This window comes from Canis lupus, chromosome 4 (genome assembly GCF_003254725.2).
Source record: "Canis lupus dingo isolate Sandy chromosome 4, ASM325472v2, whole genome shotgun sequence".
Taxonomy (NCBI): Eukaryota; Metazoa; Chordata; class Mammalia; order Carnivora; family Canidae; genus Canis; species Canis lupus.
This window is the reverse complement of record NC_064246.1, coordinates 68,658,406-68,686,340: the sequence shown is the minus strand read 5'-3', so window position 1 is coordinate 68,686,340 and position 27,935 is coordinate 68,658,406. Positions and strand designations below refer to the sequence as shown.

The following is a 27,935-nucleotide window of genomic DNA, read 5'->3' as shown; positions in this document are numbered from 1 at the left end:
AATCCCATGTCTCTTTTTTTATAGCTTTCAAGTATACTCCTGAATACACTGTTAGAATTTTTGCTGTAAATTATGCATTCACAAGAGGGATAACATTGCCCTCAAGAGGATGAAAATTGATTGTTAGTGGGGGTGGTTAAAAATTCTTAGATACTACAATAGTCTGTGGTCCTGTGGAGCTTAATCCTACCCAATAGAACCTTATTCCTTAGAATGTAATTCCTCTTATTGGGTTTCTTGGGAATCACACAAGCAGCATTGACATGGAGTTTATGGAAGTTACCCAGAATGTATACAAGATTAGCGCTAAAATCTACGGTGAGCAAGTGACTTCTTTTCTTTGATTATTTGCTCTTTCTGGAGGGATATTGCAAGAGGAGGCATAATCATGAGACGTTGTTTATGTGTGATCCTCAGTGTTTTTATGTGTGACATAGGCTTTAGAATGAAATAAAAATAGTTTATACTTTTTATTCAATTCAATAAGTTATTCAGTCTATTATATCAAGTGCTGAAAAGAAAGAAATGTTGACAATATCCAAATGAACATCTAGCAGTTATTTAAAAGTTATTTTCTCATATCAAGCAAAAAGTAAAAGTTGAGTTCACTAAAAATAGTTTTTAAGCAATTTAATTTTTAAATTACAGCTAACTCTTAAACAACATAGGTTTGAACTACATGAGTCTACTTACATGCAAATTTTTTTGATAAGTACAGTACAGAACTATAAATATATTTTTTCTTCCTTATGATTTTCTTAATATTTCTCTAGTTTACTTTATTGTAAGAATACAATATATAATATATATAACATACAAAATATCTGTTAATCAAATGTTTATATTATTGCTAAGGTTTCTGGTCAATGGTAGGCTCTTGTAGTTAATCTTACAGGAATCAAAAGCTATATGTGGATTTTTCACTGTGCAGGAGGCCAACACTCTTAACCCTTGCATTGTTCAACAGTCAATGTAAATTACTTTTTAAAAACTCTAATGGGTTCAAAACCTCTTATTGCTGTATATTATATATGTTGTTAATTATTATACTAATTTCATACATTAAAATTTATAGAACTAAATAAGTTACATTAAAATTTACTGTGCAATAATCACACAATAATGAAATTGTTACATAACAATAACTTTTTAACATTTTAACTTTTAAAAATGTAGTCATTCTGAAGCCTGTGTTGAGCAAAAAAAAAATGAACTTTATGTTTTTTCTTTTTATGTGTAAAGCACAGATATGCATATTACATATAAGCAAGCATACAATATATCATCATGGGTATTAAAATTTATTGCAGAAGATGAGCAATTAGAAAAAAAGTCTAAAAGTTTCTTAGGGAGTGATAATGAAAAAAAGGTTGTGAAACTGATTTAAACTATCATATGTGTTTCAGAGCAATTAAAAGGGAAAATAATGGCTTTTTAATGTATATCCACAATTTTTAATTTTTTTATTATTAATTTATTATTAATTAATTAATTAATTTTTAAGATTTTATTTATTTATTCATGAGAGACACAGAGAGAGAGAGGCAGAGGGAGAAGCAGACTCCATGCAGGGAGCCTGATGTGGGATTTGATCCCGGGTCTCCAGGATCACGCCCTGGGCTGAAGGCAGGCACAAAACTGCTGAGCCACCCAGGGATCGCAATACCCACAATTTTTTAAAGATTTTGGGATCCCTAGGTGGCACAGTGGTTTGGCGCCTGCCTTTGGCCCAGGGCGCGATCCTGGAGACCTGGGATCGAATCCCACATCGGGCTCCCGGTGCATGGAGCCTGCTTTTTCCTCTGCCTATGTCTTTGCCTCTCTCTCTCTCTCTCTCTCTCTGTGACTATCATAAAAATTTTTTTTAAAAATTTATTTATCTAATTGAGAGAGAGAGATAATGAGTGATGAGGAGGAGCAGAGAGAGATAGAGAGAGAAGCAAAGCAGACTCCCCTTTGAGCAGGGAGCCAGATGGAGGTCTTGATCCCAGGACCACCTGAGCCACCCAGGTGCCCCTGTATATCCATAATTTTATCATTTTCCGATCTTCGATCTGTGTCTAAGATTTGATTTTCCAGGCCTAGTGTCTCCTGCTAGAGAAGATGGGGAGGTGGTTGCCTGTCTTGAGCAAGTTAACCTGATGCCTCTAAGTCCTTTGCCTCCCAGGGGTTCTGCAGGTTAAAAAGTGACTCCTCTTTAGTTTTCGCCTCATGTACCTTTTAGCATATAGTTTGTTCCAAATCAGACACTATTCCTCCATCTGCTTTCTGTTTCCAAAAGTTATTGAAATATTATGTCTACTGAAGTCTCTGTTCTTGTCCTTTTGGATTTACATCTTATTTCCTTCCTCTTACAATAGGAGCTTGATGAAATAAGTTTATATGGCCAATTACTATGTTCAGTAGAAATTCATGTAGCCTCCTACATGGGAATAAATATAATCTTTTAACCGTATTCATCTAACCAGATACCTTCCCCCATTTTCCGCCCCCATCATAAAAAATTTTAACATGCATAAATCCTTTTGAATTTCTTCTATAAATTAAGCTTCCCAATCTCTTTGATACCAGATATAAAGAATACAATTCATGAGACTGTGAGGGAAAGATTTGTATTCAGCTTGAAGCTGAACTTGCCTGGGGTACTATTATGATAAATGAATGCTTTGGTTTTATGGTTTCTCCTATAGCTGACATTTAGGGATTAGCAGGTATTGTTACCTACTGGGCATTGGGGAGATATACGTCAAAAGAGGCAGGAAAACAAAGAGGGTAGCAGAGAATTAGTTACAAAACTATGATAATTTCATTATTCTGTGAGGACTAGATGGTTGAATGAAACTGTGCTTGAATAAAAGTGCTTTTTCTGCTCTTCTTTCCAGTGATGCTGGAAGAAATCCCGGGGAGGCAACATCTAGAAAATAGTCTGGGTGGATGAGCAATCCCCAGTGCAGGATCACCAAACGAAACCTTCAAGATGGTATGCAGATAGCTCTACCCTTCAGGAAAATAGATCTCAAAATACCTTTTATTGACATCATGAAATATGCCTAATTGACCTTTTGAGTGACTGCATCGGCCCTATCTTTTCTAATAGGAGAAGCGAAGCAGTCTATTTTGATAAAACCAGTGTCATCTGAGGCTTAGAAGTGTGAAAGAGAACAAAGATAAGTCCCATTATATGAATTTCAGTTTATCCAGTCTACTTTTTTAAAAGAACAATTCATTGAAGCATGATTTTTTTTAGAGAATTTTTTTAAGATTTTATTTATTTATTCATGAGACACACACACACACACACACACACACACACACACACAGAGGCAGAGACACAGGCAGAGGGAGAGAAGCAGGCTCCATGCAGGAAGCCTGATGTGGGACTCGATCCCGAGTCTCCAGGATCAGGCTGAAGGCAGCGCTAAACCACTGAGCCACCCGGGCTGCCCTGAAGCATGATTAACATACACAAAGTTGCATGTATTTAATGCTTACAACTTGACAAATTCAGAAATAAGTATGCACCTGTGAAATTATCACCCCAATCTATGCCATAAACATACCCATCACCTCCAAAAGTTTCCTCCCAGACTCGTTATTATTTTGTGCACCTGATAATAACACTTAATAGAAGTTCTGCCCTCTTAGCAAAATTTTAAGATAATACAGTATTGTTCACTAAGGCATTATGCTATAGAGTGGACTGCTAAGATTTATTCATCTTGTATAACTGAAACCTTGTATCCTTTGTCATCCACTATCCCTTTCCCTCAGTCCCTGGCAACTACCATTCTACTCTCTGCTTCTATGAGTTTCTATGGAGTCTACTGTTGATCTAATACAGTTACCAAATTTAGAAAAGTTAGTAATTGGTAGAGTGTTTTGATTTAATATACAGTTTATATTATTCATATTTCAATATTATTGTTCCAATATTATTTTTTATTGCTTTTTTTCCTCTCCAGTACTGAATCCAGCCCACGATCACATGTTTCATTTAGTCATCACTGTCTCCCTTGATACAAGAACAGGTTTCTAAATTTTTGTTGTCATTAGTGGCATTGACAATTTTGAAGAATAAAGGGCAGCTACTTTTAGAATATTCATCACTTTGGGTTTGTCTGACAGTATCACATCTGGAGATAACAGTTGGTTTTTAAATCTCAAATCAGAATAAGTGCATTTTCAGAATAAGTGCATTCTGGAAATACCTGCATTTGATTTGCTGGTATGTATTTAGGATTTTTGTCTTTATGTTCGTGAGAAAGATTAGCTTGTAATTTTTCTTTCTTGAAATATATTTGTCAAATTTTAGTGCTAAGCTTCACTTGGCCATATTGAACAAGTGGTCTGCTCATTTTCTATGTTGGGGAAGAGTTTGTTTAAGATTGACATTCTTTTTGGGGCATCTGGGTAGCCCAGTCAGTTAAGTGTCTGCCTTTGGCTTGGGTTGTGATCCCAGGGTTCTGGGATCCAGCAAGTCCAGCAATGGGTTTCCTGCTCAGCAGGGAGTCTGCTACTACCACTCCTTCTTCCTCTGTCTCTCCCTCTGGCTTGTGCTCTCTCTTTCTCTCTCAAATAAATAAATAATTTTTTTTTTAAAAGGGTTGATGTTATTTTTAAATATTTATGAGTAAGTCCAATATAGATCTGAGTTTTTTGAGAAATACATGTTTTAATAAAATATACAATCAATTTAATAGAAATAGGACTTTACAGGCTATCTGTTTTTTTAATTGTGTCATTTTTGCTAAGTTTTTTTTTTTTCCCTAGGAATTTGTCTATTTCTTTTTTCTTCTTTTTTTGGCATAGTTGTTCAAAATATACTTGTATTTTTAGATTCTATAGCCTCTTTAGTGATATCGTTTTAAATTATTCCTGATACTAAAATTTTTATTACTAATAATTATTCTGTGTCTTAAGGTTTCTTAATTTTATTAGTTATTTCAAAACTCTAATTTTTGGCCTATTGATTTTTCTCTTTAGCATATTTATTTTCTGTTTTATTAATTTCTACTCTTTATCATTTTCTTTTCATTTAGTTTAGGTTTAATTTTAAAAAAATATTTAATAAACAAATCATTTGCCTTCAGCCTTTCCCCCCTTAACACATGTATTTTAAGGTTTTTAAATTTCCCTTTTGGGACGCCTGGGTGGCTCAGTGGTTGAGCTTCTGCCTTTGGCTCAGTGCATGATCCTAGAGTCCTGGGATTGAGTCCTGCGTCGGGCTCCCTGCATGGAGCCTGTTTCTCCTCTCTCTGCCTGTGTCTCTGCCTTTCTCTCTGTCTCTCATGAATAAATAAATAAAATCTTTAAAAAAAATTTCTCTTTGAGCACTGATTTTGCTTTATTCTATACGATTAATATGTTGCATTTCTTATTCAAACTAAAATATTTTCTGATTTCTATTTTTATTATGTCTTTGATCCATAGATAATCTAGAAGTGTATTACTTCCAAATATTTTATTTTTTCCTATTAAAATTTATTTTCTTTTTATGCTCAGAAAAAAAGAAATGGCCTCTGAGTCTCATGAAGGAAAGGGAGGAAGAGTGTGTGTGTGTGTCGGGGGGGCTTTTGGCATGAGGTTTAATGTGGTAGTTCTTTCTCCCTACTTGCTCTACAGTCACTCCTCTTTTAAGCATCCCCCTCCAAAAGTTATAGATTTGAACACAGCTTGCCACCCACTGGGGGGTTAGGGAGGCACAGTTGGAGTCAAAAAAGTAATGCCTACATTCAAGAAGAGATGGATTCAGTGCATGTGTGGGAGTGCCTGGTGAGGGAAGGAGGTGGCTGAGGAAGCTGCTTAGAGGAGGGAGGGCAGAGAGGCTGGGATCCTTCTTCTCCCAGCATTGCCCACCCCTTTCTTGCAGCTCCCTTCTAGCAGAACTGATCCTTGTTGTCCTCATCCTTCATCCCCTACAGTGCCAGCTGGGCAAAGTCCTTAAACATGGTATCATCATCTGTGGTATAGCTGGTGTCTCCAGGGGCATCTGTTTCAGGAGTAGCAATCTGGGGCCCGAGGAAGGTGATGTGGTGGTGGGACTTGGGGTGCATAAGAACAAAAGGCAGCTCCACGGAGATACCCTACCATGAGACGCTGCCAGTTTCACCTTGACCCGTAGAACACCAGGATTCCCAGCACCTCCTTGTTGGCACCTTCTTTCCAATGGTGCTGGAAGCCAAGTTGGTGTCTTTGTGCTTGAGCGTCCCATCCAGGGCAAGACCATGCTTCTCCTGGTTGTCACTGAGCAGCAGAGTGATGATGTACACCTTCAGAATGTGGAATTGGGTGACACCTGGTCATTTTGTTTGATCTGAGCCACAGGCCAATTGTACTGGACAGTGCTTAGGAGGCAGATGTTGGCATACTATCTCATAGAGACTTTGATCTTCTCGACTGTTTTGGTGGAGATGTTGGTGACATGGACGTTGACACTGAGGGGCTCCCCATGGTAATATAGCTCCCTGCCCAGGGAAGTCTCAAGGTGCAGGACAGGTCACACATGAAGTGGTGGGTAGTTTCTGCTGGAGGCTGGGGCCCAGTTTCTCTGGGGCAAATTGTACCTTTCAGATCACCAGACACACAGAGCTCCTTTTGTGGTTTTTCTCTTCTAGTGATTTGGCAAAGAAGGGTCAAACCTCAAAGTCTGCTCCATAGGCCTTCCCGGTGTCTGCTGGGTTTGGCTGCAGTGTGACAGACTAGGGCCAATTCTGAAGTATTATATCCAGGTCCTGCAGCCATAGCAGATGGTGCAGGTGAGGGTCACAAACACTTTGTGATCCTTTAAGTGGTCATGATCCACAAGCACCGCACCATCCACAGGGTTCACTTTGTCTAGGTGGTCTACAAAGACCTGGTTGCCCAAGTACGCCTCAAGCTTGAAGTTAGAGCACAACTTCTTGAAGACCCTGGTGTCTGGTTTCCCTCCATGGGTGCGCACACCCGCTGCCCACTGGGTTGGTGGCTAGCTCGCAACCTCCCAGCCTGCTGCCAAGTCCCTTCTCCTCCCTATGCCACTGAGCATGTGCGCCCTCCGCTTCCAGCTATTGTGGAATAATTATACATAGCTAAATTCCCCTGCTGCTTGGGATTATATTTATATATCCATGCCTCCAAACCACTGAGACTTGCATTATGGCTCAATATATGATCATTTACCAACATACGGTAAATGCTTTGCATATACTCAAAAAATGTGTATGAAGTTTTTTAGTCTTTTATCTACTTTAATCAGGCCAAACGTATTAATAGTATCCCTCAAGTCTTTTGCACCTTTACTGATTTTTAGATGCTTGTTTCTATCAGTTACTGTTAAGAAATGCATTAAAATCTTCCCGAACAGCATTACCCACCCATCCCTTGAGCTCTGGCTATCTTCAACATCCTCCTAGCCTTTGTCCCCCCACCTCCCCACCCCCCAGCACTGTGAAGTAGCAAAAAGCTCTGATCTGCTGCTCTTTGTTAGGACTCTGGCCCATAGTGCTCATATATCAGCAAATTTTTAAAAGAAAAAGTGGCAGAGAATTTCTCTTACTAAAGTGGGTTTTCCTTTTCTCAGGCTCCTTTGTTGCTAAACTATTTCTTGCCTTTATTATTCTTTTTAATTTCAGCATTGAGAGTTGCTTTTCTAGGAAGTTTGGTTTGATAGAAAGTACTCTGCCAGAGAGAGAATCAAAGTCTCACATGCACCGTTTCTGATTAGTAAAGTAACACTCGTGTTTTATAGAAATTGGGAAAGTCAGAAAAGTAAAGAGAAAAATTAAAAACCTTCCAGCATCTTCACCTAGCTAATTCCTAGTCATCTTTCTGTTTTCTGCCTCAATTAACTTCTTCAGAGTCTAATCAACCTTTATTTATATTAAATTAGATGCTATTCATAGCACCTTGGTTTTTTTCTTTACACTTTTTTCATGATGTGTTATTATAGATTTGTTTTTGTATTTATTTGATTAGCATTTGTCCCTTTCACTAGATTATTAGTTCTAGTGTGGCATGGACCATGTCTGCTTTTCTCTGTAAACATAGTATCTATTATTGCCTATTTGATATTTATAAAATGTACTTTTTGAGCAGTATTTCTTTTTCACACGCATATATGTGTATATTTTCAATTAATATTCTATTATGCATATAATCTTTATATGTATTTTTCCATTTTATGTACTTTAAAAATTCATTTGACAATATATCATAAATATTTCTCTATATGAAGATTATAATAGCTCAGTTACCAATTATTTGACCTTGGGCATGTCAGTTAACATTTTTAGGGCTCAGTTTCCTCATCTGTAAAATAAAGAAATGATAATTGTTCTAACTACTCCTTCATAGAATTGTCAAAAGTAAATAAGCCCACAGATCTGCAAGGAAATTATGGCATAGAAGATACTAACATAAAATAGTTAAGCAATGAGGGATTAAATTGTTGCTAGCGTTGTTGCTCGATCCATTGTCTACAAAAAAACCACTGGAACCATATGTGATATGACAGATCCATGTTCACCTCAGTTCTCTAAGGAAGATGTAATGCTTTCTATTGACCACATAGATGGAGAAACTCTTCACGTGTGGAATGTTTGCATCATGGCAGAGGGATGAGTGTCATAGAGCAATTAGGTAAGAAAACAACATAGAGCTAAAACAAGATGCAGCTATTTCTATTACAGAAAAGTAGGCAATTAGCTTTTTGTAGAGCACTTTATAAGGAGCCAAACATCTGTATGAATGTAATAAACACTCAGTTGCTTCTAAGTAAGTGCATGAGCAAAAAAAAAAATAATAATAATCGCAGTTATTAATAAGGGATGAGAAGGGAAAAAAAGCTCTCTTATCTTAGAAGATTTGAAAGAAAATCACTGTGAGGGACACCTGGGTGGCTTAGCGGTTGGGCGTCTGCCTTCAGCCCGGGGCGTGATCGTGATTCCTGGGATCAAGTCCCACGTCGGGCTCCCTGCATGGAGCCTTCTTCTCCCTCTGCCTGTGTCCCTGCCTCTCTCTCTCTGTGTCTCTCATGAATAAATAAATAAAATCTTAAAAAGAAAAGAAAAGAAAAGAAAGAAAAGAAAAGAAAGAAAAGAAAAGAAAGAAAAGAAAAAAAAGAAAAGAAAAGAAAAGAAAAGAAAAAAGAAGAAAAGAAAAGAAAGAAAAGAGAAGAAAATCACTGTGAGACAAACCCAGAGGAGACCAGATCATTTTTTCTAGCTATGCTGGGTTATCAACAAGTAATGTGAGAACCTTATCAATGTGTTTTTCCAGTTTAAGTCTTTCATTAAGTTTATTTCTTTTTCTTTTGGTTATCATACATATACGGCAGCATTACTGCTACTAAATATTACTTCAATCATTACCACAAATATTTCTGTTTTCTCAATAAATTGAGATAAAATTAAAACCTTCAAGAATTGCTACATGTGACATCTGGATGTGTAAGTTCTGCTTAACCATTAGAGTCAAGGTTTTCATAGCCAGAGTTTGCAAAACTAGGTGAAGAGTATCACCTATGTAATATTCTATCTCAAGAATGATCCTTTCTGGGTAAATTTTACATTATTATTTTGAAGAATAAAGGTAAAAAAACACTATACAATTGCAAGATATCAATATAAAAACACTCTAGAGTAACTAGATTCCTTGTCTCGATAATAGAAATTCCACTTTCCCTTAATGTTCCTGAGGAGCGGGTTGGGGGAGGGGGGATTCTAGCATTTTCCCAGAGTGAAACTTTGTTATTCTAAGTTTCTTTTGTTTGGAAAATGTTGCAATACTCTGCAATTAGAATCGTTTCATCAGAAAATGTGGCAATAAATATATTTCCCAAATGCTTGTTCTTTTAAATTCTATCTGGCAAAGTGGCCATTTAATCAACAGAGTGAGAAGATAGAGATTTAGTTTAGAGCTTAATTGGACTAGGACTGAGTGTAGAAGCGAGAAGAAGCTGAAAGATTCATTAGCCTATGGTCTCTCCAATTTTGTAAATGATTATTAGTGACTAAGGAAGCAATCTTCTACATCCTCCATACCATTTGTGGAAAAAGAAGCACAGAAAATCCTCTGCTTTGACATTGCTGTGCTTAAGGTGTTTCCATTTGTTAAAGATGCCAACCGAATACAATTACTCTTGTTCATTAATTACTAGTTAAATCAGATTTATTACCATGAGAAACCTGGAAAGTTATGAGAAATCAAGAATGCTAAGATAGTAAAATATGGAAGTACATTTGCAATCGTGGATTATTCAGAACTCAAGATAGACAATTTATTACTACTTGTTGCTATAAGTCCTCACTAATGGAACTGTATTAATTTGGAGTTTGGGATGATTTGGAGTCTTGGCTTAGATCTGTCCTTTTATTCATTACAAAGACAGGGTTTAGAAAGCAAGTTAGCAGTTAAGCAATAAGGATCATATATATTTTTAAAATCCAGGCTCTCCACTGCCCTTCTTTATTAATAAATAATAAATACCATTAGTATATCTTTTGACCCAGTAAAAGAGGAAGATGCAAAAGCAAGTCTTGTCACACATGAAGAAGTAGTAATATAACCCTTAGACCACTGTAAAGAAGAGAAGAACAGATGAAAAGTTTAAGGAAGTAATAGGCAAGAGACGCTCATCAGCAGTGTGCTGGTGTATGTATAACAATTATAGCATTTGTCAATTTCTGTTGTGTAAATACTTACATTATGGACAATTTCAAGCTGCCAATCTGATATTATTGAGTGCAGAGTTAGAAAGAGAGAATAGACATAAGTAACTTTAAGGGCATAGTTATTAGTGAAATCTTTTTTTAGTAAAATGTTAATAAAATTAGTAAAAATGTATTACAATTTAGGATGTAATGATTTGAAATATTTATTGCCTTTGTTTTTAATTAACTTAAATGAAAGTTCATATAATTAAACTTAAAATAAAGTCTATGTTTAACAGCTAGCTGGCAACAATTCTGAACTTTTATGAGCTGGTATAAATAAGCTGGCTCTAGGCCACCATTAAATTTTGGTACCACTCTCTCCCAGACTTAAAACCTAGGTGATAGAAAAACATATCCAGATAAGTCATGGGGAACCCAAAAATATTGGACCTTGAACTCTGATACAATGGACATAGACTGAAAAGATTACAAAGCTTGCAGAAAAGTCCTGGATTCAGAATGGTGTCACAAACAATATGGCGGTTGAACAAGAAAGCAGCAATGCTGGCAGAAGTAAATGGACTGGGGATAATTTTACTAATTGTGGGAAGCCTATTTGTAGTATCCACAACTCTTATGTGCCTTGAGAGAGGAACAAGAAAATATTGAGAAAACTGATGAAACCAAAAATGTCTTGATTAGATACTATGACAAGGAACACACGTTTTATAGTGGGTGTCCACATAAGCCTTAAAAGGCTAAAGGAAAGACTAGATCAAAATTAATACCAGTGTTAGATGCTGAGCACATCAGTAGGACAAAGCCCTTCACAGTGGCAGCGAGCACGGTATGACAGTCTGTGGATTAGAGGCCCTACTTCACCACCTTTTTGAATATTTGGATGAATCTTGAAACACAGAAGGTAGAATAGAAATCCTATGACAGAGTAAAAGACAATATTGATGGAGAACTTAAATTTTGAGCTAATTGAATGTTTTCCTTGATCAGTAATACTAATTTTCAAGTTTAAGATGTTTTTCTTCAATCACTGAGTTAGGGGCAGAAAGGCAAGAAGAACTCACAGAAAACAAAGTTACATTTTTGAGGAACATCTGAGTTCTAGTAGGTAAATATCAACTTACACTTGTAAGGAGAATGTTTCCTTAAGAAATAAAAAAAAATCTACAATCTTTTTATTTTTTTATGATCTGTTATTTAAAAGAATAATTTGTAAATTGTGTGTCATTCCCAAATACATTTCTAGCTAAGATTTTACATTAAGTTTCTTTCTCATGTTGCAAAAGCCTTCAGAAATCCCATGCTTATTCTTTCAGTCGCCTCCAGAGCAGTGTATCTAAATATGAGCTTCTAATTCTCCTGACTTCTAGCCTTGATGTCACCATTTATTTCTTCCTTTCTGCAGACCCATATGCCCTAGTCAGTCAACAGGCCCTTTCAATGCTGCCTTCATAGGCTTCCTTACATCTCTTTATTCCTTCTGTCTTATTTTTTTCTTTAAAGATTTTATTTATTTATTTATTCATGAGAGACCTAGGCAGAGGGAGAAGCAGGCTCCCTGCAGGGAGCCCGCTGTGGGCCTTGATCCTAGGACTCCAGGATCGTGACCTGAGCTGAAGGCAGATGCTCAATCACTGAGCCACTCAGGTGCCCTTGATTCCTCTTGTCTTAACTAGAATCCAGGCTCCTTTCACCTCATGTTTAAGTAACTGTGGTAGTCTCCTAGCTGATCTCTCTACTTTCAGCCTCTGTTCTTCCTTTATCCTTCTAAAAATAATGTTGGTTTTATTTCCTAGTAACCTCTGTTTAGTGTCCACACTCTGCTCTTAATCCACAGTGGCTCTCTATGTTGAGTCAAATGCTCAGCTTGGCAGTCACACTCTTCCATCAGCCAGCTGGTTTCTAATAGAGCATTGTAATTCTTTCCTACCATAAACTGTTTTTACAGCAAGCAACTTGCTTGCTGTTCTACTCTCCAACTCCCCACTTGTCTGCTCACTTCTCTATCCTTTCCTGCCCTTGTCCTAAAATCCCTTCAACCCACTCAGGAAAAGCCTGTATTCTCTCAGCCAAAGCCTATTTCCTCCCCTAAACTGTCTTGACCTCTCCATCTCGCAGGCACAAGTTCCAGCTCAGAATATCTGTAATTGTTACAATCTGTGTCATATAAGATATCATTGATTAGACATTTTCTTGGCCTGTTCATTATGTCTCACATATCAAACTAAAGCACTTAAAAACAAAGTTTAGATCTTCTCCTTTTATATTCTTGATAACATTTAGTGTAATCTTGGGTATAAATTTTAAAAATTATTGGAAAAGCTTTTATTTATTTATATCCATTAAGGAAATCTTATTGCCTTGGCTAATTGCAATATACATTTGGGGAATCAAATTTTATCCCTTTAGGGATACTTCAGTAATTGAAAGTGGCCTTTTTCCATCCAATCTAAACTGAAATGTTTACATGCAAATGACAATTTTCAAAAATAGAATCTACATGCATGTGCTATGGATTAGTATGATTCTGTTTTAGTCAATATGCTCGATTTTATCATAGGAAAATAAAATGACTGACCCATCACCAACCTATCAATTATTCCTTCAGTTATTTTGCAATGTAGAATTGGGTATCAACTGGTTCATTCATTTATTCAGCAAATGTAAATCAGACACCTGTTTTGTGTCAAAAATGAGTCCAGGACCTAGGTTTGTGGCAAAGTACATATGATCTCTTTTTTCAAAAGCTTAGAGACTTTCAAGAAGATGAACAATAATGAAAAACAAGTTAAAATACTATGGAGGAGTGAAGTAGTGTGGGCAGAAGAGCAAGTTCTGGAGTTGGGCTACTTGAGTTGACACCGGGCTGGCTCACAGCCTTCTACCTGCTGGATATTGGCAAGTTTCTTAACTTTATCAGCCTCACTTTCTTCATTTGTAAACTTGGGATAAAATTAGTTATCATGAAGATCAAATTAAAAAAATTTAATGGAAATTGCTAGAATTCAGAGGGCCATCTAAAGTACTGACAGTAAATATATATAGATAAATTTAGAATTTTATTATAATCCCAATCATTCACAGTGTAATGAAGGCGAGGTACAAGATGGAAGTGCAGGGGCAGAGAGTCTGGAATCAGGGAGGTTTTCCTTGGGAAGTGAGAAAAGAAACGGCCTAAAAGCTAATCTGTGGGATTAGAGGCTGAATTAATCCCCAGAGAAAAAGAGAACTTTAGAAGAAATACAAGAGTTATGATCTAGAAGAAGAAGATAGAGGGTCAAGGGTACAGGAGAGGAAGAACACTAACTTCTATTTCCTGACCTTCTGATAAGCTTGATAAGTAGCAGCTACTACTGGGGAAGGTCAGGAGAGAGCCTGGTTTTATTAAGGACAGCAGACAAAGAAGTGTTAAGGCCTTAAGTGGGTTTGTTTAAAGTGGAGCATATTTTACCTACAACAAAAGAAGAATTAATCTTTGAGTACAATATGTCAAAGAGTGATGGAACAGGAAGTTGTTCAAGCTTCTGGCAAACAACTAACTAGACTAAGCATCATTTAAAAAATAAGGAAGTTACCCCGTTAGTGCAATAGGTAGCACGTTAGTCTCATAAACAAAAATAAATATATTGCATGGTTTTCATGTTGACACATCTTATGCTTTATGGGAGCATTGTTTTTCTCTTGGTTTGTGGCATTACAGATACTACAAATAACTATTCACTTATGTTAAAGGAATTTTTGTTCTTGGCCTTTTTAAGCTTGTAGAGGGTTTCATAATAATGCATTAAGCTTTTAAAATAGAAGGTCTTGAATTGAGTTGGTATATACATATTTTAGTTCTTCTTGATTTATAACTGGTTATTGAACTAGATATAACTGTTATTACTTAGTGTATCTCCTATCTAGAGTGTGGATGTGACAATAGCTACGAGTGGCCAGCCATATCCTCATAGCTCTCCTCTACACACTGAAGCCTCCTTAATGAAATTTCTGCTCCTCTACCTGAGGCCCTTTAATGACCCTGGGAAGAATCAGCCCATGCAAGAGTCAAGCCAGAAATGCCCGAGAGTTAATGCTATTGAAGTAGCCCTCAGTCTTGGACAGTTGGGGGTTTGGTAAAAAAGATATGCTTTCTCTCCCCTCAGTTGGAATAAGTCTGAGATATGCTCCACATTATCACCTAGAAGTCTGGAGTGGAATTAAGTGTATCAGATCATGTCTGCTCCTGTCTGAATCAGGAATATTCCCCTGACATATCTCCCTTCTTTTCATGTATCACCAAAATCTCTTTCTCTATTGGATGGCTCCTATCAACTTATATGAGTGCTCCCATTTTTCCCATCTTAAAATCAAACCAGCAAAAGACAATTATACCCCCATTTCAACCTCTAGCTACCCTTCCATTTTTCTGCCTATGTTTTCAGCAAAACTCAAAAGATCTCCTATTTGTATGCCAGTTTTTCTTTTTCGTCATTCTTTCTTTTCCTGTGATTTTTTTTTTTAAAGAAACACGTATAAAAACCATCAGCCTAAAAACTTTTAAATCAGATTTAAGAGTTCATGTAGGGGGGATCCCTGGGTGGCTCAGCAGTTTGGTGTCTGCCTTTGGCTCAGGACGTGATCCTGGAGTCTCCCTGCATGGAGCCTGCTTCTCCCTCTGCCTGTGTCTCTGCCTCCCTCTCTGTGTCTCTCATGAATAGATAAATGAAATCTTAAAAAAGAAAAGAGTTCACATAGGAAAATATTTCACCATGTATGTTAATATCTTTTTCTATAAAGCACTGTGTTTCTACTAAATCATAAAATTCGATATGACTTTTAAAAAATGAAGAATAATACCAGGGATGGTTCTCACAGCAAAAAATTAAATTGCTTTAATTCTCCTGATCACTTTAGAACATATCTATAGTATCATCCAAATCTTGATTTAAAGTTTTTATTATTGTATTACGAAAAGAAATGATAGAAAGATGAAAAGAAAAATAAAACAAATTTGAAAATCATTATTTTTACCTTCTCTTGAAGAGCATAAAGTCCCAAAGGAGACCTGTAAAGTGAAATTTTATAAATTTCTTTAATCTACATGGGATGAAAAAGGATTCTGCCCAGACCCTTATTCAAAAATTTTTTAGGTTCAAGTTAGAGCACTGTAGTAGTTTCAAGATTTTATTTAATGTTTTTATTAGCTAAAATATGAGGCAATAATTGAAATGAAAATAGGAAGAATATATACTGTTATAGGAAGAGCTTCAGAATGGAAGGCTCCTTTCCAGATATTAGATCTTGGGACCCAGTTATGTCAGTGCTCTGCTGCTGTAGTTTGGGAATAATAGCACTGAACCTAGATGGTTGTTGTGAGGATTATTTTAGATAATGTCAAAGAGTTTTCTAACACAGAACTGTAGTACAACTAACTGTAATGTAATAGCTTAAACTTAGCCAAAAGTCAAATGCCGTTGACCCTTGAACAACATGTGTCTGAACTGCTTGGTCCACCTATATGTAGATTTTTTTTTCAATAAATATATTGGAGATTTTGGAGATTTTCTCTCATGATTTTCTTAATACCATTGTCTTTTCTGTAGTTTACTTTATTGCAAGAATATAGCATAAATACTTATACAAAATATGTGTTAATTGACTGCTCATGTTATTGGCAAGGTTTCCAGTCAATGGTCAACTGTTAGTTGTTAAATTTGGGGGGAGTCAAAAGTTATACACAGATTTTCAACTATGCAGGGTTTGGCACCCGTACCTCCATGTTGTATCAGGGGTCAACTATAATTTTTTTTTTTTAAGATTTACTTCAGAGAGAGAAGGAAAGACCGAGAAAGAATGTGAGAAGGAGCAGAGAGAGGGGAAGAGGGAGAGAAGCAGACTCCTCGCTGCTCTATCAAGGGGGCTCTATCTCACAATCCTGAGTTCATGACTTGAATGGAAATTAAGAGGGGGATGCTTAATTTACTGAGCCACCCACACACCCCAAGGGTCAACTGTAAATAAAAACTATTATCTCTTTTGCTTTCCAGCAATAACTCAAAAAGTTGAGAACAGAGAAATACACAACTAAAATCCAGCCACACCACAGAAGATTAAAAAAAATTTTGAAGGCTCACAAGTATCTTTTTTATATTAAAAGGTTTTAAAGCTAGGGACTTGTTGCATGAAAGTAACCACATCTACACATATACAATGAGATTAACCAAGATGTTCATGGGTTTTAGTTTAGTAAAAAAAGAACTGGAGCCTGGGTCATTATCAAGCTGAGAAATCACATCTTACAAACTTAAAAAAAGAATGTAATAAAATGGTGTTACCTTTAGGGAATATTGCTCTAAGGGACTTGAAAACATTATTTATTCAACTTAAAAATTATTAAATTAAATATTTGATGAAATTTTTAAGAAGAAATTAATACAGCCATAGTTCTTCTTGATGGGGAAAACAAAGAATAAAAATATTTAGCTGGCCAGGATTGAACTGAATACATAGCTTATTTCATCCTATTCTTTGGTATTTACATAGGTTTCTAGAATTTCTTATGTTTATCCCATCAACGATGTAGGCAATGATGTCTAGGCTCTTACCAGGTTCAACTTTAATTTTAAACTCTATTTTTCAGGTCCCCAGTGATTAAATCTCCAGTTGTCTGAATTTTGAGCACTTGAAATTACAAGAAATCTTTTGTTTTCCTAGATAATAGCACTATTTTCCTACAATAAGATTTAAACTGTTTCCAGTTTAAATTACTGTTTCCAGTTACTACGTTACATAAAACCATCAAACCCCATGGCACAAACATTGAGAATTTAAATGACCAATTGTTTATGGTGGGTGTTAACTATAATTTTAGAAAGAAGAAATTTATTTCCTAATTAGTTCATTTTACTGGCCTGAGTCTACACTGGAAAAAAAAAAAGAAAATTATCCAGTCTAGTTTCCTAATATTTCCCATATGTCATACCTATTAAGAATAGGGACACCATCAGTTCTCAACAGGGGTGCTGTTGGCATCATGATGCCAGAGTTCTTCATTAAGCCAGAATGTCTACTATGCATTGAAGATTATTTGGCATATTTGGCCTTGTACTCACTAAATGCCCCCGGGCTGTCCCCAGTCATTTTGACAATCAAAAACCTCCTCCACACATTTCCAAATGTCCTCTAGGGAGCAAACCACCTCCAGCTGAAAACCTAAACCTCAGAGGAAGAACTAATTTTTTTTAATGCGTCTGTTTATTATCCATTTTCAGATAATGATTTCTAGGTTATTCACAAGTTATAGCCAATGTTTTCTATAGTTTAATTTCTTTTCAAAAGTATCAGGCTAATGCTTTCTTTTTATTCCACCACGAGCTTAATATAAGTTCTAAAACTCAAATATATTTTATTTTATTATAAAACTCAAATATATTTTAACTTCTCAGTCTGGGCAAATGAGGTGGTTACCAAGTGGTAGACTATATTGGTGCATGTACACACACACACACACACACACACAACACAACAGCTTTGTGACTTGGTTACAGAATTTTCTGCAGGAAAAGGATACATAGCAAATTTTTGAGAAACTAGTCTTCACACATAATAACATCAAACGGCTTAATCAGTACTTTCAGGCTTTCTCTTTCAGTAAATCCAGATTTGTTCACTAACACAAAACAAATCCTCCACAACTTCTCTAGTCTTTAATACTAGTCTTAAAGATGAACAATATTAATAAGTAGAAATAGAATGAACAAATAAAAATATTAATGTTAGATTTGACAACAAGATTGGACTTTAGTTAGTAATGACAAGCTACTAGGAGGAGTTTTGCCTTTCCAAGTGCATAAATAAAATCTCCACTCACCTCACATAGACCTTTTTGGTGTAGCCATCTCATACTACTATATGTTGATGTACTATAAAACAGTCTATAACACTTGGTTACTGACTTGACTTAAATCTAGAAACCTTTTTTTTCTTTTTTTTAAGCAAGCATTCCAAGAAACACAAACCTCACAGGCATGCCCACCAATACAGGAAAGAGAATAATAAAAAAGTAGAAAACTTACCATTTCCCCATGACTTGGAAATACTTCAGTAAAGACAGGACATACTTCAGCTCCACAGCCAAGCCCCCCTTATGCGCTCCCATCGGGAATCTCAATACATCCTGAAATGCTTAGGTAAGATGTACTTGTCTTCAAAAACATTCCAGTTTCTAAGACTCAGCTTCAAAATAAAATTTGATAAGGGGCCCCTGGGTGGCTTAGTCAGTTCAGTTAAGCATCCAACTCTTGATTTCAGCTCTGGTCACAATCCCAAGGTCATGAGATGGAGCCCTGGGTACAAAGTCTGCTTAGGATTCTCTGTCTCCCTCTGCTTCTCCACCCTCCACCCTGCACCTCCCCCTTGCACATGCTCTGTCTCTATAAATAAATAAATAAATAAATAAATCTTAACAAATGTTAAATTGAAGATAAAACTAAGAGAGACTCAAACATATTTTAGCAAGAAATCTCTATAAGCCCTAAACCTGAGTAAAACATCTACATGTTTAAGTGGCATGGGAAACAAAGGCAAAAGAAATGTAGCTTGAATTAAACTCTCCTTACAGCGTGCAGGCCACAGAGACATCCCCGAAACACGCGGAGTGTTACCCTCTTCAAGGAATTCGTGGCTGCCCTAGTGCCTTCATGTTTAAAAGTAGCGTCATCTTGGCAGCAGCTGGCCCCTCAAGGTCCTTAAAGCATTGCTTCCAGATTCCTTGGAGACTTGCACTATCTCTCACCCCCACTGGTTAAAAGGTATACAATCTGTCACTCCTCACAGTCCCAGTATGACTTTCTGTCCACAGGTCCTGTCCCACGAGTAAGGAAGGGGTTAAAGTGTAGGCAGGAGAGAGAGGAGGCCCCTGACTCCCCTGACAAGGCTCAGGCAGGAGGCTATGTGACCAGGCTCACAAAAATCCCAGATATGGAGAAATGCGGAGGCGGACAAAACCAGAGATAAGGGAACATAACGAGATGACTTCGTTATGTCTTAAATGTCAGAGATGAGATATCTCTATGACAGTTACAGCTGGACCACTAAATATCACCAAACTTCAAAGAAAAAGTAAACATGGTACTACCAGTGGTAGAGATGTCAAGAAGATTTAAGTTCCCTAGTCAGTTCTCAATAAAAGACTGCCACTAAAGCCCTCAGTGGCAACCCATTCCCGACCCCTCTCACTCTAGGAAGCTTTTTGTTTTCCTTTCTGTTCTCACCTTCGCTTAATAATTTGCATTTCACTTCACCCTTTTGTGTCTGTGAGATCCATTCTTTGACTGTGTGAGACAAGATCCCTGCAATCCTGTAACAGAAGTTTCTTAAAACTTTTTTTTAATGTGATCAAGTTGCATTTATTTGAGAAGCAGAAACAGAACTAGGAAGGAGGGATGAGAACAAGCCAGGAGTCCCTCTTAACAGGCCAGACGGAGCCCAGGCTTTGTCTGTGTATGTGATCTGGGCCACCCAGCAGCCTCCACCAGCCTTTTCCTAGGAGGACAGGATGTGAGGAAAACCTGGGCAGAGATGAACGTTCCATGGAGGGGGGGTTGATGGAATGAATTGGCCCCGGGCCCCTCTGGACCAGATGAACAAGCCAGAGACCCCACAGCACTGTTGGCGATGTAGATGGAGGCACCACTCTGTTGTTCTGTATCTTCTTTCTACCATTTTTACTTCTGTTTTAAACAAATATAAATTAAACATGAAATAACTTTTTATTTAAATTTTTAACAATCATTAATTCAGGAAAAGGACATTGGAGTTGCATCTAAATTTTTACAATCTATCTTACAATTAATATTTTTCAAATGGTAAAAACAGTCGTTTAAGAACTGTTTGATGCTCAGGGTGCCTGGGTGGCTCAGTTGATTAAGGGTCCGAATCTTGTTCTCAGTTTAGGTCTTGAGTTCAAGCCCTGCCCAGCGTGAAGCCTACTTAAAGAAAGGAAAAGAATTGTTTAATGATCACTTACCAGTCCAAAAATTATTAACATCTATTATTTCATTTTTTAATTAAAATTTTAACTTTAGGGATGCCTGGGTGGCTCAGTGGTTGAGTGTCTGCCTTTGGTTCAGGTGGTGACCCTGGGGTCCTGGGATCGAGTCCTGCATTGGTCTCCCCACAGGGAGCCTGCTTCTCCCTCTGCCTATGTCTCTGCCTCTCTCTGTGTCTCTTATGAATAAATAAATAAAATCTTTTAAAAAATAAAATAAAATAAATTAGCTTTAATTTCCAGTATAGTTAACATACAGTGTTGTATTAGTTTCAGGATCTTTTATTTAATTTTTAATGAGATTTTTAAAAATAACAATATCACTGCAACACAAGGGGTGATTTTTCCTGCTTTCAAAAATACTTTTCAAATTCTGTTTTTGACTGTGAGAATACAGAAATTCAATTGAATAAAATATGCCAACTGCTGTAACAAGCAAGTCATGTTCTTTGGGGGCAAGAAAACAACGGTGCGGGGGGGGGGGGAAGTATTCTCAATATACGATGAGTAAGCAAATTCTGCTCTTTTCTTCCTTTCCTCCCTGCTTCCTTCCTTTTCTTTTTTTTCCTTTTTTTCTTCCTTTTTAAAAAGTTCTTTTGTCATTCCTTCCTTTCAGAGTCCCTTTTCCTAAAGCGTATTTCACCAAACTGGAATTGAGGAACTAGGGTGGACAGGGAGGAGGAGGAAAATGAAGACAGAAAATAAAGAGGGCTAAGTTCACAGCCAACAGAGAATTTGCGGTCTATGGTCCCACTCCAAGGTGGGAAGCTGCTTGACATAAGTTAAAATGGAGCAAGAGCTCAGGTTTGTACTATGGGGTGAAAATCAGGAAGGACTTCACCACCAGAAACCAATTTGCCTTCCCTTAGGAAGGGCCTCTGTCCTATTACTATTTCACTCTCCTGGAGGATTTCTGAGCACACAGAGCAAACAGGAAGTTTGAATTTCCTGGGATGATATAAAAGACCATTTTCAAGACTATGCATATTGGTGAATAGACCCCTATACCTCATTTGCCAATTTGGGGATGAAATTCAATCTTTCTTTATGTTTCATTCTTAATTATCACCAAAAAATTGGAAGACATTCTTTGATTTAGTTCAATTGATATTATCAGAAATTTTACGTGTGTATTGTGCTCCATTTGGTCATGACTGAACCTTATATGTCACTGCTGTTTGGAGTCACTCTGAAAACAGGAACTACAATATTGTGAAAAGACTTTAACTAGGTCATATGTTTGGACATCCAGTAGAAGGCTTAAATGTAAAACAAATTAGTCATGCCCACGGTCTGGAAAGCATTTATTCAAATGGAAGTACATTCCTCTTATGCCCTTGATTCTTTATTCATGGATCAGGAAGTAAAATAACAAGTTTTATCTTTCAAATCATCTTAGCTAAAGTGTTTTCATCTTGGCCGCAATCTGAGGAAGAAAGTTATTGCAATAAGAAATGTTGGAGTATATAAGTCAGTGTGGTTTTTATTTTTATAATTGGGATTGAATTGAAGCATGGAGTCATTAACGAGGGAATAAAGTGACCTGGATGGAAAATTAGCAGTGGAGCAGAAGGCTATTTCATGGAGTTATTTCCCTCACATTGACCATAGAAGTACCGATCGTTCTTGCAGTGACCAATAGAACAAGTGACCATGTACTGGTTGGTAACTTATAGGCCAATAGTTCCACTGTTTCATTTAAGAAGGATGAATCAAAACTTTAAGTATGTTGACTACAAAACATTTGCTGTTTTAAGATGATCTGACTTTTTTTTACAAGTCTAAATACAAATTTTAGGCCATATATCTGAACAATATTTACTCATTTTAAGGTCATACAAATTCCTGCAAGTTCACATTCAAATCAAAGGTAAGTTTCCCTCAAGGTTTACCTTTGGTGCTGTCTTATCTTATTTCTCATCATTGTCATCCTCCCAATTTTACCTATGGCTCCCCTCCTCCTGGATCTCTTAGCTGTTTCTCTCTAAATATTGTCTGGGGATCCAGATCTTGTGTGATAGTTCCTCAGTGTATAGTATCCTTATTTTTACAACCTACAAAGATCTGAACTTCTAATAAATCTTTCTTAATTTCCTCCTCTATCAAAATCTCACCTCTCTTTATGTCTTTGGATTCAAGCTACCTAATCTTTTTTTTTTTTTCCAAGCTACCTATCTTTTTTTTTTTTAATTTTTATTTACTTATGATAGTCACACACACAGAGAGAGAGAGAGAGAGAGAGGCAGAGACACAGGCAGAGGGAGAAGCAGGCCCCATGCACCAGGAGCCTGACGTGGGACTCGATCCCAGGACTCCAGGATTGCGCCCTGGGCCAAAGGCAGGCGCCAAACCACTGCGCCACCCAGGGATCCCCCCAAGCTACCTATCTTAATCAAAGCTGTTACGGTGCTCATTAGGGGTCTGTATGTCCCATTTCCAGGTTATATTCCTATGTTTAGCAAAGGTCATCTGGAGCCATAACACATAAACTGAAATACTGATGGGATTGCCCTCCCTCGATATCATGGCACAAATGCGTGCCATTGCTCCCAACAAGGACTGAAAGAGGCAATATAGATGGTTCTGGTATTCATCCTCATCACTGGAAAACAGCATGAAACACCTGTGTTTTCTAATGTATGCTTCTGAGGTTATGGGGTAGGGGTTCAGCAAAAACATTCATAGTAATGACAGGCAGACTATTCATTTCCTTCTCATAACATAAACCAGAATCAAGTCATTGGAAGCCAATTTTGAATCTGAGGCAGATAATGTTTCCTGTATCCTGCTATTATTTTTCTCCCCAGCATGTGCTCAATGAAGATAAGTCCTGTGAATAATTATCTGACTGCAGAAAACCATTAGGCCAGGTTCCAATGAGGTACCACAGCTGTGCTAGGGACCAGATAACAGAGAACAGCGCTCAGGGCTTTTTTCATCATGTATCTCCACCATGACTAGTACAGTGGAGAGAAGACAGGACCCAGAGTGAGGTGGTCCCAAATTTTCAGGGAAGGTCATGAGAAACCAAGGGTATGGGAGCCAGTAAGTAAAGTCATCTAAGAAAAGAACCAAGAGAACTGTTCTAGGCTATGTATCTCCTAAAATCTGGAGATTGAGACGATTCTTTTAGTCTTTCCTCATGTGGAAGGAATGCAACCAAGATGTTACGGTTAACTTTAACCTCTAAACCAAAGTGCAAGAGAAGCTTGTTGATTCCTAAACTTATAATCTGAAGTTCTTCTTTCTGGAAGTGATTGCAGTAGGTTAAACAAAACCAACTCCTTAGAACATGAGTAATTCACTCCTAGAAAGGGCTGGGAGTTGGCTGATGTGCTGCTACCTATATTGCTCCTCTGACCAAACTGCAATGTTTTGTTTATTTAATTAATGGCTTTCTTCTCATTAGGCTTGCTGCCACAACCAAATGGAAGTTTCTCAGCCTGCCAAAGGGATGAGTCTGGACTGTTTGCCTATGCCTTGAGGCTAGCTTTTTGCTTTCTCTCTAATTTTTTAAAAGCTGTCTTAAAGACAGACTTTAAGCTACATTAGAACCAGAGGAAAATATCAGCAAATCCCACTGAAAAGAAGTGAATAGCCTCAGGGGTTTGTGCCCCAAAGGTCAGATTTAATCCAATATCAGTTCTGTTTGGGAGTCAGAATATTTTTGAAAAGTCTAGGCGTTTTCTTCATAATTAGGTCAAAAGAGGTGAGCCTGTTCAGTGGGGGCCTATTTTAAAAATAAACTAAAGACTTCCTATTCAACTCAAAATATAGGTGGAGTCAAGGTATGTCTATATAATATCAATACAGAAAGAATAAAAGTGAAAGATCCATTCTTTCCCTTAGATGATTTGCTTCTTTTCTTTCTTTCTTTTTCTTTCTTCTTTCTTTCTTTCTTTCTTTCTTTCTTTCTTTCTTTCTTTCTTTCTTTCTTTTCTTTCTTTCTTTCTTCTTTCTTCTTTCTTTTTTTTTTAAAGATTTTATTGATTTATTTGACAGAGAGAAAGAAAACACAAGCAGGAGGAAGGGCAAGCAGAGGGAGAGGGAGAAGTAGGCTCCCTGCCAAGCAGTGAGCCCTATATGTGAGGTTCAGTCCCAGGACCCTGGGATCATGACCTAAGCACAAGGCAGGTGCCCCAGATGATTTGCTTCTGTGACGTAAATGCTTGTGATACCTGAACATAGTTCTGTGTTCAAGTAGATTTGGACCAATACCCGCAAAAAAGGAAAACACAGGAAATACCACAGTAAGATAAGAAGTAGATATTTAGAGGGAAGCATGAACAAAGATGAAGAAAACTTAGGAAGATTTGATGATCTTTGGGGCTAAAGGAAGAGAAATAGCAGAAAGACGGATGCGCCACTACCAAGCACCAATGCACTCAGTGCCGCTGTGAGAGGTGGCTATCTCCTACTCTCCTACTACTTTCTGTTCTAGTTTATAGTATATCTACACAAACCTTCCCTTAACTTGGAAAATTTTGAGGAAAACATCTGTGGGAAGAAAACATTGGCTCAAGGAATTTCCATAGCAAACCATTTTGATACCAACAAAAATCACTGGGGCAAATATGGAAGTCTCATCCCTTTTGTCTGACTTTCATTAAGACAAATTGATTGTTTACTGGTTATCCAGGGCATATCTATATAGAACAATCAAACTGCTTGAGGAGAAAATGTCTTTGTGAATGAGAGGGCAGGAGAGCTTTTGGAAGCTTTTCTCTGATGTATAGCAAATATCGGCACTTCTTTTTGGAGGAGAATAGGTTTAATTGCATCCTTACATTCATCAAAAATGAAAATACAATTTTCTGAGAATATTTCAGCAAAGCTCTTTCATTTAGACATGGGCCCTGCCTGGGAATCAGAGAGCTGAACTCTGGTTTAGTTTGGGGAAGGCTGTCTGGGACCTTAGAAAAGGCTGCCGACCCTTTGGCTTCATCTTCTACATCTGTAAAATATGGAGATTCACATAGAAGTTTTTTTTTCTTACTTAAAAGTATTTTAAGATCCCTTCTAGTGCTAAAATTCTGGAAATCTATGCTTCTTCCAGACAACTCAGAGAGAGAAAACCATATCTTTAGTACATCTCTTGTTGATTATGAGTAACAAAAAAAATAGGATACTACATGGTTTGAGTAATAAAGAAATCTTTGTATTTGTAAACAGCTGCATTATTTAAACTCACTCCAATTAAAAATTGTAGAGCAAATGGAAATTGAACTTGGAATAGTATATCTTAGTGTTTATATAGTTCAACTTTCTTCCATGGCCAAAGAAGTGTGTGTCAGCATACTACTATATAATTTCCAAAAGTTGTGAAATAGACAGATTAAAGTTCTTTTTATTAAAACTGCACAAGAGTTCTGGAGAAGATAAACAAAATGCAATAAATTTGACAGAGCTCTGGAATTTAGCATCTCAGTAGGGAGAGAGATGCTGGACTAAAATATCTTTACAGGCAAGGAGGCATGTAAAGTGTGGGACATGTTGGCCTGGCCTGCCTTTGCCAATAACAAGCTGTGTGATGGAAGACAAGTCCCTTAGCCTCTGTTTCCCAGATTCTTTGTCTGTAAAAGAGGGAATTGGAATGAATGCATGCCTGACCACTTTCAGTCTTAGAGTCTTATGATTCTGTAATAAGACATTAAAATGCAGTTAATTACAAATTAATAATGCAAATAAATTGCACAGATGCATATTTTAAATCCTTAAGACAATAAATTCTTCCAAGATACTCATTTATATATAATTATTTGTAAGTTAATTAAAAACTCATAGGGTCACATGACTTTAGATAAGAAAGAGACCTTAGCAGTCAGTGCCAACTGTTATAAAACTGCATCATAATTATTTGTGAATGTGTCCCTTTCCTTGCATTCTTTGAGGAAATAGTCTTGTGTTTCTTTGTATCATCAGTACTTAGATCAGTACAGAGAGAGTAGACACTAATTAAAGATTAATTAATTTTTCAGGTAAAAAACCAGGAACCCTAAAAAGGCCAGCTAAGCTGCCTATACTCACACAGGTAGCTAGACTGAAGCTTCTGCCTCTGCTGAGACCCAATCCAGGGAGGGCTGGTTCTTTTTTTAAGGCCAAATTTAGATTTTTTTTCCCAAAAAAACTGTCATTAGCAATGGCATCTTTTCCATGAAAATGGGTCTTTTAAGGACTCTAATGGAGGCCAAATAAAAATTAAATGGAAAATAAGGCACACAATAGATATTCAATAACTACTCAGTGATCTATTTGAACTTGAATCAAATCACTCTATCTTCTTAAAAGTTGTAAAATTATCTTTTTGTGCCTACTGCAGCTTTGGCTCTTGACCCCAAAAAGCATGTGAAGTGTGTAGCGGTTCCAAAGCATTGGATGCTGGATAACCTGACTGATGTGTTTGCCGCTCATGCATCTACTTACGAGGTCCCCATAAGCTGAGAGAGTGTCTCCCTCTCATCATTTTCATAAAGAACAAATTTAGGTATGCCCTAACAGGGGAAAAAGTAAAGAAGATCTGTATGCAGTATTTTTATGAAGAATGATGGCAAGGTCTGAACTGATACAACCTACCCTGCTGGCTTTAAGGATGTGATCAAGCACTGACAATACTGGGGAGAATTTCCATCTGATTTATCACACCAAGGGTCACTTTGCTCTTCATTGGATATACCTGAGGAGGCATAAGTTGTGCATAAGGAGGCATAAGGCATAAGGAGGTATAAGTTGTGCAAAGTGAGAAGGATCTTTGTGGGGACAAAAGGAATTCCTCATCTGGTGACCCATGATACTTGCACTATCTGCTATCCTGATCCCCTCATCAAGGTGAATGACACCATTCAGATTGATTTGGAGACTGGAAAGATTACTGGTTTCATCAAGTCTGATACTGGTACAGACACTCTCTATATGGTGACTGGAGGTGCAAACCTGGGAAGAATTGGCATGACCATCAACAGAGCGAGACACTTTGGTTCTTTCGATGTAGTTCATGTGAAAGATGCCAACAGCAACGGTTTTGCCACCCAGATCTCCAACATTTTTGTTATTGGCCAAGGCAACAAACTGTGGATTTCTCTTCCCTGTGGAAAGAGTATCTGCCTCACTATTGCTGAAGAGAGAGACAAGAGCCAAACAAAGCAGTCAAACAAAGCAGTGGGTGAAATGGTCTCTAGATGACATGATTAGGAGTCTTTATACTTAATTAAAGATAATACAACACGATAAAAAAGTAATAAAGTTATATTTCTGTGGTA

The 27,935-nt window shown here is 37.2% G+C and overlaps 1 protein-coding gene and 3 pseudogenes across 4 annotated transcripts in view; 1 reads left to right on the top strand and 3 right to left on the bottom strand.

Moving 5' to 3' along the window:
• Window positions 1-19,388, bottom strand: part of C6 (complement C6) — a 94,945-nt gene extending 75,557 nt beyond the window's left edge. The window contains exons 1-2 of one of the 4 annotated variants that reach the window (XM_025436437.3): window positions 19,250-19,388; window positions 15,663-15,696 (exon numbers count right to left, since the gene is read on the bottom strand). The gene's annotated coding sequence lies outside the window, so the exon portion shown is untranslated. Of the gene's footprint in view, window positions 1-15,662; window positions 15,697-18,706; window positions 18,848-19,249 lie in introns of those variants that run through there. The other 3 variants (XM_025436432.3, XM_025436439.3, XM_049109297.1) reach the window with 3 other exon arrangements.
• LOC112652836 (40S ribosomal protein S4-like) lies at window positions 56-27,935 on the top strand (annotated as a pseudogene).
• On the bottom strand, window positions 5,862-19,389 carry LOC112652835 (beta-arrestin-2-like; annotated as a pseudogene).
• Window positions 6,284-7,478, bottom strand: LOC112652852 (beta-arrestin-2-like; annotated as a pseudogene).